This window comes from Miniopterus schreibersii (genome assembly GCF_964146895.1).
Source record: "Miniopterus schreibersii genome assembly, chromosome: X".
Lineage (NCBI taxonomy): Eukaryota > Metazoa > Chordata > Mammalia > Chiroptera > Miniopteridae > Miniopterus > Miniopterus schreibersii.
Window position 1 is genome coordinate 93519068 of NC_138104.1, and position 13427 is coordinate 93532494.

A 13427-nucleotide genomic window follows, 5' to 3' on the forward strand; every position below is an offset into this window, starting at 1 on the left:
CACCTTATTTTGACTTAGGTGATTAGTAACTGCTCAACAGACAGTTTTAACTGGATATTTTTCTTTCTATTTTGTCACTATAAAAATGAAATCAGAAATAAACATGTTTTGTACTACCAAGTAGAGTTGGTTGGAGCATTGTCCTGTACACCAAAAGGTGGCAGGTTCAATTCCCAGCCAGGGCATATACCCAAGGTACAGGTTTAATACCTGGTCAGGGCACATGCAGGAGGCAACTGATGGATGCTTCTCTCTCACTTTGATGTTTCTCTCTCTCCCCCTTCCTCTCTCTAAAGTCAATAAAAATAAAAATTTTAAAAATTAAAATAAGATCCCTATGTCACACAAGAGAAAAAAAGTTCCAGGTGAATTAATGACCTAAATGTGAAAAAGCACAGTACTGTTATAACCTTGGAGGGTAAGGAAAAAAAACATAAGCCATAAATGAAAAAACCTGAGAAAACTGACTACCTTCTAATCAAGAAGTCCTACATAAAAAAATATTCCATAAACAAAGTTAAAAGATAAGCCACAGACTAGCAAGTGGTATTTTCAGTGTGTATAATTACAAATTACTAATATTCAGCATATAAAACTATCCATAAGCCAGTGAGAAAAAGGCAAAAGCCCAATGAAAAATGGACAAGGGATAGGCATAAGCAAGTCATAGAAAACTCAAATGGCCAATAAATGTGTGGGGACAAAGCTCAACCTCACTAGTAATTTAAGAAATGCAAAATGAAATCTGCAATGAGGTAGCCTTTATACCCAAGAGATTGGAAAACATTATGAAGTGTAATCTTTTGGCACTGGTCTGGAGAAACAGAGGCTCATCATACACAGCTGGTGGGAGTGTCAAATTTGAGAATTTGGCAATTCCCAGTAAACGTGACAAATGCAGACTCTTGAATGTAGCAATTCGACTACAATCCCAAGAGAGAAGAACCCTGTACATTAACAAGGATGTTCACAGCAGCACTGTTTGGAATTACAGAAAATTGCAAAACAAATGGCCCCACCATAATAAATGAACCACAATATACTTATACGCTGAAATACAAGTAAAATGAATGAACTAGATCAATATTTTTCAAACTTCTTGGTCTCAAGATCCCTTCACAGTCTTAAAAATTGAGACCCTCAAAGAGTTTTTGTTTACATGGGTTCTATCTATATTCACATTAGGAATTAAATGACACATTTTAAAAATATTTATAAGTTTGTAAAGATAATAAACCCACTGTATGTAAACATAAATAACACCTATTTTAAAATAACTATTTTCAGGAAAAAATAATAGTGAAAAGAGTAACATTGTTTTCCATTTTTGCAAACCTCTTTAAAAACAAGCTTAATAGAGGTCAGCTGGATTTCCTTAGCTGCTTGTGTTCAATTTATAACATCATGTGTCATATAGCCTCTGTACAGTACCCATGCAATGTACAGAAGAATGCGGCTGGAAGAATCTTAAGAGATCCCTGGGAACTCCTGGAGCACACTTTGAGAACCACTAAACTAGACCCACATACAACATGGATAAATCTCAAAAGACACAGTGCTAAGTGAAAAAAATGACAAACAGTATGATACTGTTTATGTAAAGTGAAAACATGCAAAGCAATATGCACTTGTTTCTGATACACACATATTGGGACAATGATTTCTTCTTGCAAAGAAAAGACAGGAATAAAATGAGGGGTACTCTAACTGAATCTATGAGATTTTCGTTCTTTACACAAACAAAAAATGTTATGAAGCTAATATATAATAAAACAGTAAGATCTGTTAAATCTGGGTGATACCTGCTTCTCTGAAATATTTGTAATTTGATACTTGTAATTCTGAAATATTTTATAATTTAAAGTGGACCTCCCTTTGAGTAAACATAGTTATAAGATACCTGGATTTTATAAAACATTGTTTGAAAAAACAATTTCACATGAATAAGAATTACACTGGCTACATTAACCCCAAATAGTTAAACAATGGGGTGGGGGTTACTCAACTTATGTGGTGTACCTTAATATGTAGACCCCTTGGTCAAAGGACACACTGACTAGACGGCTTAAATAGTTGAAAACTATTCAACTACATAAAACTCTCTGTACCCAATAATTGAAATAATTGTTTCTGGAGATAATGACCATATGCCAGGTACTGCTTGGGGACAAGAATAAAACTGTTTCTACAACGAGTTTAGAAAAGATGACAAAAATATAAACACAGTTAAAATATAATAGATTATCCCTGGCCCACCGGTGTGGTTCAGTTGGTTGGAGCATCATCCTATGCACCGAAGTGTCATGGGTTCGATTCCTATTCAGGGCACATTCCTAGGTTGCAAGTTCTATCCCCATTCAGGGTGAGTACAGGAGGCAATAGATTAATGCTTCTCTCTCACATCAATGTTTCTCTCTCCCCTTCTCCCTCCCTCTCTAAAATCAATTTTTTTTTAAAAAAACACATATCCTCAGATGAGGATTAAAACATAATAGATTAAATGCTAATAAATTAAAGATGTCCATATTGCTTTATTGAGACAGAGAAGAAATAAGCCTAGGAAAATAATGATGCCATTAAGAAAAAGAAAGCCAAAAGCAGATGTTATTTCAAAGGCTCTGGGTTAAAAAAACATTTTTTTTCAATAAATAGTATTGGATATCTATTTACTATGTGCCAGATAAATCTGGTTTCAGCCATGTTGAGAGAGCCGGGCACCTGGGTGGAGATGGTCAGTAGGCAACTGAAAATGCTAGATAAGAAACTAAAAGAAAGGGCATGGTATGAAACACTGAAACCAGGGGAAAAGATTTGAGAAAAAAGGATAGAGGAGTGACCTTGAGGGAAATCTCATGATAGAAGACAGGGAACACTTTTATATGACACACCCGGTGACATGCTGTGGAACAGTTACCCAATTTAGGAATAAGTGGGATGAAAAGAAATAAAAGTACTGGTGAAAGAAAAAAGGCAGGTGAGGTTTTCTGCACAATGAGCAAACCTAGGAACGTTTACAAGGAGAGGGAAAGGCACCAGTGGAGTTTAGAAGGCAATGATGCAAGAGCAAGATTCACGGACAGCTTAGTCCCTTGGGATGGGTGGGGTGCACAGGCAGAGCAGCTGGGCCTGAAGGAGGCCAATTCTTCCTGCAGGGAAAGAACAAGAGGGAGGGAAAGCCTAGGTAGAGACAGAGGAAGAGCATGACGTGGAAGGAAGGAACCGCAAATGATCAGATGATCATCTACCCTGACTTAAGTAAAAGATTAGGTAATCTCTGACAATGCTAAGGGGTTTCAAGGGTGGGTTGAAGAGCTTAAGAGTAAAAAAGTCTGGAATCGTGAGTGCACACACATAGATAATAAAAAAAAAAGGTCATCAGTGACAATACAAGCACAGATGGTGTTAGAGAGAAAGCACTTACAAAAAGCAATGTGGAAAAAAATTGTTTTAATGTATTGTGAGCATGTTTTTAAAAAAGGAAACTTGCACCTATCTGAAACATCCACATAACTTAAAAACTAACACTTCATTTATCCAAGATGATAGGATAATAAGGTTTCCCACCAGTCAGTTTTCCAGATCAAGGTCTACTCTTTCACGCAAAAAGCATTTTATATGTAACTGTTTGGAATAGAAATCCTTCTAAACTATGCACTTACCTGTCTTCTTCATTATTCAACTTGAGTGTAACAATCTCTATCTTGAACGTCCACTCTTGCTGTACTGTGTGTGCAGCAATTTTCTATGTCTTTCCCAGCTGTCCAGATAGAAAGCAACTGGTTCTTCTAAGTGTACGTTTACTCTTACCACCTCGACAACCCAGCCCCCCTTAGCAACTTGCTTCCAGTGGGCCTCCATTTACAATGCACTGTTTCTCTAAATCATGGCCCTCTACGACAATCACGAGAATCTCCAGTTCCCTCTCGTCCTCTCACGGAGCATCAATACTCTGACCTGCAGCAGTCTAGGAATGGGAAAACTGAAACAAATTTCTAGTGAATACTTGTATTTTATATCATAAAATTCTAGGACACACATTCCCCACATGTGCATCTATAATAGGCAAAGATGTAAGCACAACATGACGAGGCTTCACTTAGCAAACAGCCTTCATTATTCTCTCAAACAAAAACTCTGTTACTCTCACCAGGGGGGAAGAACAGGGATTGCAAACAGCCATCTGAAGGCTACTGCCTTTTTAGTAACTGGCTCCTCTCTCTAATCTACTTCTCAAAACTGATTTCTTACAAAATTACCACGGGAATGCTTACAGGTTCATTCCTCATTTTAGTAAAGTAATCCACGACACTAGTCCTGTATTTTTCATCTGGTAAATGGAAAGTTAGAAACACCTCCCTATTTGTTTACTAGAGAAATTATAATAACTGAGCAAAAGGTTATCTGAAATGAGAAGTTAGGATAAAAAAAAGGAGCAGCTATCTAATACATCATTGAAAAAGTAGCAAAATTGGCTTAACTTCTGAATATTCTTCTTAATCACCCCAGTAGTGAAAACACTGATCAACTTACTATTCTCATTATTTCTCAACTTTGAACTTTTCCTAGTCTAATGGTACTAATCGAATATAAAGCCTGGTTACTTGAGGGCTCCCTGTGCTCCCCCATTGGGTATAAGCCTTAACACCTGGCAAGCAAGCTCTTCCACCATCTACCTTTTCTGGCCAGAATTCCCACCACTCCCCTACCTACCCCAGCCAAACTGTAAATACTTGCTGTTTTCCGTAGAATATTCACCCTTGAAATGTCCTTTCCCCACCTCCACCAGTGCCTAATAAAGTCCTATCCATCATTCAGTAACCTCAAAATGTCAGGAACACTCCCCAGATGCTCCAAAAGGAAACCTTGCCTTCCTCTGAAACCTCAGTAATTGCTTGTACTTTTCTCGCAGCACTTCAGTGCACTTCACCTCGTCTCATCTACCATTAAACAACTAACTTCTTGCAGCCACACTACATTGCAAGAACCGTTTTAATCGTTCTAAGCACCCAGCACAAGGTATCGCTGTGACTGGGCTCCGAGTTTACTGGAGAGTTGTACAGTATGCAAGCGAAAGTACTTTAAAGGATGGAATTACACCTTCGAATTTTTCAAATCAAATAAAGACTCCTACATACCATGATAGGTACATGAACAAAAAATACCGCATCACATTATGTTGTCCTTCAGTAAGAAAATAAAACTTTCTGCCCTTACTCCTGGGACCAAAAAAAAAAAAAAAAAAAAAAAGGAAATATTTCCAACAGATCACTAATAGCTTAAATGCACCTTTTTCAAAAAAATTTTTTCCAAGTAAATGAGCTCAAAAGGCTCCTTTAAAATGTTATTCCTCCGTTTTCGTGATGTGCATTTTCACTTTTTCCCCTATTGGATAAAGAGTGGTGAGAACTTCCTTCCTAACCAATTGTATTTCTCTTGCTTTATTTAGACACTGGAGACGTCAATGATTGCTGGAAAACAACCACATCGAGGGCGCCCCAACAGCTTGGCCGATAATAAAATGTCTTGAGCTGCCATCCGCCCCGGCCGCCCTTGGGTGGTTAAAAGAGCCAGGGAAAGGCGCGGGGCTGGGGACGCTAAGGGACCAGATGGCCAAGCGCCCGGGAGGCGGCGATGGCCGCCTGCGCAGTTCAGTTAAAATGCAGCGGAAGCAACAGTCCGTCACGGGCCTGCGCGAGGCAGGGCAGGAAGGTGGCGCTGCCTCCGAGCGCCTGGAGCCTATCATGGCGGCGAGGGCAATGGCCGCCGTGGGGAGAGAGCACGCCCCCTCCGCGAGTACACGCAGCCGTGCCAGGCCTCCGGGGCCCGTCACCGGGGCCGCCGCCGCCGCAGCCCGCCCTCCAACCCCCCCTCACGGGCTGTAGCGGAATTTTCTCTTCCGACACCGCCTTCAAGATGGCGGCTCCCCCTCCCGGCAACCCCTTCAATCGTCCCCTGCAGCAGGCGCCGAGCCGCCGCCATCTTGTCCCCCGTCCCTCCCCCCCGCCGATATTTACATAGCGAAAATCGGCCCGGTCGGCCTGCGGCCTTCACCTCACGCCTGCAGCCTTCGCCTCCCGGCCAGGCCTCGCCCCTCCGCGGTGCCCCAGGCCGGCCGCGGCGTCGACCCGCGGCCCCTCAACCGCCTCCCAGGCCACCGGGCGACCCTCCCCCAACCCCCGCCCGCTCACTGAGCGCGCCTCCGCCGCCGCTCGGGGCAGCCGGGCTCCTCCCCGGGCCTAACTGCGGCCTCCTCGGGGCCTGCTTGGCGCCGCGCGCCACGCCGCCCGGCCTAGCGCGGAAGGGCGCCTTGCGGGCCGCCGACCAGGCCGGGACCAGGCCGCTGCGCGCGCCCTAGGCCCCGCGGCCGCGGCAGCGCCCGGAACTCACCGGACGGGCGTGCGGGCGGGCGGGCGGCGACGGTGGCGGGTGCTGCAGGCCGGCCTTTCTCTGGAGCACTGGGCCGGGCTCCGGCTGGTGGGGCGGGCGGAGGGAGGGAGGAGGGGCCGAGCTCGGAGCTGACAAAAAGCGGCCCAGCTCCCCGGCACGGGCCCGCCGTCAGCACGTCACGTCACCGCCCGGGAGAGAGACCCAGGAAAATGCGGAAGGGTAGAGAGGCCCCCTCCTCCGCCCGGTGGGTCCCCCTGGAGCCCCGGGTCGGTGAAGCAAGCGCCCCGCGGCCGGGGCGCCCAGTGGCCTCACTGCGGCGGGGTCTCGGGGGCCGGAGCCTCCGTGACAGCGCCCCCCTTCTTTCCACCTCCTCCCCGCTCCCTCCCGCCGCCGCCACACACGCGCCGCCGCCGCCGCCTTGGCCGTAAAGCCCGCGCGGGGCCCGGCCCGGCCAGGCCGCCCCCCACCGTCTCCCGTGGGCCGCGGCCGCCCCCCGGGCCCTCCCCGGAGACCTACTGCCTGTCCGCGCCCGTCCTGGCCGAGGCGCCTGCTCGAGTTGTTTGCAGGCCCTCAGACCCCCGCCCGCAGTAAATGTGTTTTCTTCATCCCCGTGGCTGGAGAAGAAGATAAATTTAGCAAACCCCGCCGTCCCCTGCTTTCGCTTTAAAAAAAAAAAAAAAAAAATTCTTTGAAATAAAATGAAAATAGGCTTGGCAGTCCTAGTGGGTATGTGGGCAAGAGGAGGGGTAGAAGGGTGATCCTAGAGCAACTACTGAACCATTTATTTTAATTTTTTTTAAAAAGCATTCAGCAAGAAAGCCCAACTGATTTTATTAGTTTACGCGGGTCGAAAAAAAAAATGAGGAAAAGGGTTAGTTACATTTTGAAACTGGTTTCGCACATTGCAATGAACAGGAATTTTTAATGTATATTTTCTATATATCTGTGTTTCAGATTTTGGGAGCCTAGGAAATGGAACCTTTGTGTAATTGTTTCATAAGTTAACAGTTTTTCACATTCTCTAATAAATACGGAGAGAGGTAACAGAATTGGGTACGGATTTTTTTCCTTTTTTTACAAACTTCCTTAAACCTCTTAAAAAAAAAAAAAAAAAAGACTGGAGAGAAGGGGTAATATGTATTTGATTAAACAAAGCATTTATCAACCCCAAAACGTGTATTTTGCGTTTTCATTAGTTTAAATTGTTAGGCTTTTCCACACTGAACTTGGGACCCAAACTATGTTGAAAAGTTACTAATTAAATGGTAAATAGTGTGGTCTTTAATCAGGAATCTGACGTGCTTCATTTCTTCAGTTCACTAAATGTTAGATAAAAACATTTTAAACAGTACAGAACACAAAATTTTCAAAACAAATAGCATCCTAGTGTAAAATCTCTTTAAATACAGAAGCCATATATTTGTTTCCTGTCATAACTTTTTTAAACTCCCAGAATGCAAGTTGTCCTTTCCTTCGGACATCTTACAAACCAAAGATACAATAAGAAGAAATCTCTGAGAATGTACTGGATGGCGATTTTCCCCTCAAGGCTTCAGCTCTGATTTTTTTCAAGTGATTAAATTTCCTTTCAAAAATGATAAACAGCATGTCTTTATCATTTTTGAAAACCCCATCAGGCTAGGATATAGACTCTACTCACAGAAAGGTAAATAAAACTAAGTGAGAAAAAATGAGAAATAGCTTGTATACTCACACTAATGTAACTTCAAAAAACTGACTACCAGCGTTTCGGTACCTTCCAAGTACCTCCATTTAATGCTATGGTATGTCAAGAATGGGGTCTCATCAGCCATGCAACTGTAAGCAGCATGAACACAAAAACCTAATGTCAGCATCCTTGTTAGTTCTTCCATAATTATCATCAAATACTTCTAAGTCCACCAGTATAAAGCACTTAAAAGACTGTCAAGGAGCACAAATGAAAAAAAGGTTTCCTCAACTTAAAAGACCAGAAGTAGTTTAGGTATCAATACTTTTAAAGAGCCCTTTGCCATTACTTTTCGTGCATAAAGACTGTTAACTTTGATGGGAAACAAGGAAAGGAAAGCCTATTTCTATTAGTTACATTACATAAACTTTTACTGAAGTCCAACAAAAATTATTCCATAGATGATTATGCAGATGAGGTCAACTATACTTTTTTTTCATTTTCAAAAAAGGGAACGTAACTTCTATTTCAAATCCATTTATGGAAAGCTGTAAAGAACAGTGTATGATAAAAATCATTTCACTAGAAATACCCTTAATATAAAATACTTATGATAAAGTGAAGGCACAAAGGAAGTGTGAACAGTAGAGATCAGAAATCATTCTATGTTGTCCTGGCTGTATAACTCGGTTAGGGCGCCCTCCCAATATGCCAAGGTTGCGGGTTCGATCCCTGGTCAGGATACATACAAACATCAACCAATGAATGCATAAATAAGTGGAACAACAAATCTACGTCTGTCTGTCTCTCTCTCTCTCTCCCTTTCTCAAATCAATTTTAAAAATTTAGAAATCATCCAGTGTTATAATAAAGTACAAAATAAAGTTGATGAAAATATTCACAGTAGGACCTTGAGGACGCCTAAGATCACTGAAAGAGTTTGGTAATGAAGCACAGGGTGATTAACCTGACACCTTGCACTTAGAGGACCTACTACAGCCTACTTGCACTGATACACTTGTTCATTGTTTTAGTATTAATGACCTATAGAATTCTGGGCACAGGGGAAAAAAAGATGTTCTTGCCCTTGGGGAACTCTGAATAAGTAGGTTACCTATGGCAGAATAAAAACATTCTAAAGTGCTTCCATTTTCTCACTTAAATAAACACAATAAAGGGAAATTTGATTTAGGGAGATTGAGAGCAGAACACTTCAAAGGCATGTGCTGCGAATACAAAATAGTTGGTTACAAAGCAGTCAAGGGATTTTGGTTAGATGCTAATATTTATTTGTTCCTTCAGAGCTGTTAATGTATATCGGATAGTTAAAAGCATCTACTCAAGGGGTTGACAGTGTTTTAATAACTTAACAAAAAATCCCTGACATGTTTATAGGTCCTTGAGCCAGAAATAATACAAGGCCTTTCAATCATTTTTCCTGAGAAAGATTAGTCAGAAAAGAAGCTGTTAGAAAAAAGAAGAAAAAACACTGTTGATTTTCACTCCACATCACTGACTGCTGGAAATCCAAATAGGAGGCAGTAAGTTATTGGTTTATGAGAAAATATAGACCTTGAATAATGTTGTGGTAATTAATTTATATCCCAAAGGTTAAAAAATAATTTCCCCTAAGAAGGCCCTAATTTTATTGAACACCCCATAAAAATTAACCGTTTATCTGATACTTGACACTTAAGTCATCTTATATGCACCTATCTTAACATGAGCAAGTTGCATCATGTTGGAATTCAGCTGGCTATAATTAAGGCGAAGTAAGAATTTTTAATCTGAGTCTTTAAGCCACACACTCTCCCCAAGGGAAATAATTTTAAAATAAACAATGACTGACAATTAGGTGATTTTCAAACAGTATTTTTCACACGAGTCATTAGTTGAATAAGACATTGTTTAATTCCTGAAAATCACCAACAGCCAAGTTCTTCATGGATTATAAATCACAGGACACAGCAAACAAACTAGCTCCACTGAAGAGGTGAAAATCAATATGTGAGGCCTAGAAACAATGACCAGTAATAATGAGCATGCTGGGTGTCCAGATTGTTGCCTCTATATACAATTTTCTACTAGAGGAACCACAGTTCTGAGAGAAATGACTGAATCCTGGGCTAGAGCCGAAAAGAACACGATGAACCAGGGATATCTTCTCATAACAAAAAGCTTACTAGGGGTGTGTCAAAAGGTCTCAGGAGCCAGTTTAAAGAGTTGCCAGTTGGCTAAGATTGAAAATTTTGAATGTCAAAAGAATAATTGCTATGGATTGAAACGCATCAAGTAGGTTGGTGAGTTTATAATGGGATTTTTAAAAATGATTAACTAGCCCTGGCTGGTGTGGCTCAGTTGGTTGGGCGTCGTCCCTTGCACCTAAAGGTTGCTGGTTTGATTCTCAGTCAGGGCATGTGCTCGGGTTGCAGGCTCAATTGCCAGTAAGGGGTATGCAGGAGACAGCTGATTGATGTTTCACTCTCACATCGATGTTTCTCTTTCTCTCCCTCTTCCTTCTTCTCTCTCAAATATCAATAAAAGTATTTTTTAAATGATTGACTACTGGTGATGGTTGCACAGCTTTGTGAATACACTAGAAATTAGTGAATTGTATACTTCGGAAGGGTGGATTTTATGGCATGTGAATTATGTCTTGATTTTTTTTTAATGATCACCTTTGGAGAATGCTAGAGAATCAATTCATTATTTTGAAAACTAGTAAAGGGAAAGATCAGGCACGTATCCCGTATAAACTGCTCCTCAGGCTAAACACATAGTTGATGTAGGGAATTTTCTTTTAATAGAAGTATTTCAACTAATACATGAAGGCTTGATAGAGTTAGAATATCACCATTTTGCAACCCCTAATGACTCAATGGATCTAGGCAACAACCATCAATGACTGCTAAGCAGAGTGACCACCAGGCATATGCCTCATGATGGAAGTACACAATACGACTGATACCATTTTAATTAGTTAGTTTTAATAATAGGAAAGGAGCAAAGGGGGAAGGCCAGACAGTATAAACGTCATTTGGGCAGCTTCACTAAGAAGCTGCAACTTTGCGCTCCCCAGGGAACCACCAACCTATTCCCTGCAAAACACTGGGGGAAGGGATCCAACAAAGGGAAAACAGATGCATGCCCAGTAAAGTTGGGGGGACACAGGGAAGGTACTTGCCTGTCAGTCACGTGAACCTGGGAACAGAGACGGTTGGCCAGTATACATAATCCCCTAAACAAGAGAGCTTCCTCTCTTGTTGCTCTCTTGTGCTTCACTCCTGGCTTGTGGGGCTCTTTTTTTGCTCCGCTTCCTTGCATTGGCCCCACACACAATGGACTGATGGGCTGCAGCAGGAAACACAAGCTAAGCTAGCCCAGTGCCGGACTGGACCCTGCTCCAACATGGGAAGGAAACTCTGGACACTGGCTCTGATTTTAGCTCTAGTGAAGCCCCAGCTATACTTCTTTTATAACTGGACTAAAGGAAATGGGGCTCTGGAAACCCAGGGATGTAATTCCACAGAAATAAAGCTTTCTACTACATCTCAGCCTCCCATGCCAGTCTTAGAAAGTTCCTTTTCTCTGGATATCACAAGAATTCCACCCCCGCTAGCAAGCAGGGGAGATGAGGCCCTCTCCAACCCATTAACACCACTAGCCGAGAAAAATCAAACCTGAACCTGATCAACCCTCTAGCTCTAACTGCCAATTTACAGGAAATACAGGGGACAGAGAAGCATATCAATGAAACCACAAGGATGCAATCAACTAAATCAAGATGGTGGGAAATTCTGGGACCTGCTTTCTTCAACAAATAAATTAAGAGAAAAGAATTGGAGGGGAAACCAATAGATGAGAAAAGACTTAAAAGGCATATCAATCAATTGCTGTATATTAACTTTATTTCCATCTTGATTCAAGCAAGTGTAAATAAATGATGAGACAATTGAAATGGGAACACTAATTGGATTGTTGTCAACAATGACAAGATATAGGCTGATATAAACAAATTATTGTTAATTTGGTTCAGGTATAATGATAGTGTGATTATATCTTTAAAAAAGTCCATATGGTTTAGAGATACATTATCAAACTATTTACAGATAAAATGGTATGCTATCAGAGATGGCCTTCAAAATAATATGGGAGAGTCCCGGCAGAACAGGGGTTGAGGGTGCAGTGGGTGGGGGATGTAACTGAAACAAGACTGGCCATGAGCAGACAATTGTTGAAGCTGGATGATGGGCACATGAGGGGTTCATGTATTATTCTAGTTTTGTGTATATTTGAAATTTTCTTTTTTTGTTGTTTTTTTACTTTTTTATTGAATTTATTGGGGTGACACTGGTGAATAAAATTATATAGGCTTCAGGTTCACAACTCTATAACTCAACATCTGTACATTGTATTGTGTGTTGACCATCCCATCACTTTCCATTACCATTTATCCCCCTTACCCTCTTCTAAGTCCCCCCGCCCCCCTTTCCCTCTGGTTATACTGATACCATTGTAGTTAACCCTAGTTATGAATAACTGGGAAGGAGCAAAGGGAAGGCCGAATATTAATGGGCATGCCATTTGTACAGGTTTGCCAGGAAGCTGCAGTTTAACACTCCCCGCAGATCACTGGGGGCAGGGACTGGATAGGGGAAGAACAGCATGCCCAGTAAAGTCTGGGTGACATAGGGAAGGTTCTTGCCTGTCAGTCTCACCTGGGAACAGGTCATAGCCAGAGTAGGCGTGGCCACTGCAAGAGTGGAAAGATTTAAAATATTTAATCTCCTAAACAAAGGAGTTCTCACTCTTGTGCTCTTGCTTTTGCTCTCTTGTGTTTTGGGGACTCTTGGGACTCTTGTTGCAGGGGGCGCACTCTCTTGGCTCCCCTGCACTCACCCACATGGCCCACAGCCATGTGGACCCTACACTGTGGACTAACGGACTGCAACTAGCCTGATGCTAACCAGGACCCAGCTCCACCATGGAACGGAAACTCTGGATGTTGCTTCTCGCTCTACTGAATCCCCAGCTGCACCTCTTCCAGGACTGGATTAAGGAAATAGGACTTTGCAAACCGAGGGATTTAATTCCACGCAAACAAAACTTTCTACCACATCTCACCCTCCCATGGGGGCCTTCAGAAATGCTTATTCCAAGAACCCCAAGCCCACTAGCAACGGAAAAAGACCATCCATGCATTGCTCCAATAACAGTATATTTGAAATTTTCCATAGCAAGGCTAAGAAAAAAAACAATAAATATACAAAGATTAAAAAATACCTTCAAATTTCAAAGCATCTTTGGAGTGGGGCAAGTGCTACAGATATTAGTTGCTTCCTTTCTCACTTTTCTTTGGACCTTATAACCA

The 13427-nt window shown here is 42.2% G+C and overlaps 1 protein-coding gene across 6 annotated transcripts in view; it reads right to left on the bottom strand.

The window, feature by feature from the left end:
* ZFX (zinc finger protein X-linked) overlaps nucleotides 1-13427 on the bottom strand; it is a 75299-nt gene that overhangs the window by 27224 nt on the left and 34648 nt on the right. Inside the window, exon 1 of one of the 6 annotated variants that reach the window (XM_081126269.1) lies at nucleotides 6904-7006. The exons of 1 other annotated variant lie outside the window; for it this stretch is intronic. The gene's annotated coding sequence lies outside the window, so the exon portion shown is untranslated. Of the gene's footprint in view, nucleotides 1-3659; nucleotides 3755-6387; nucleotides 6785-6903; nucleotides 7007-13427 lie in introns of those variants that run through there. 4 more of the 6 variants (XM_081126272.1, XM_081126267.1, XM_081126273.1 and 1 more) reach the window with 4 other exon arrangements.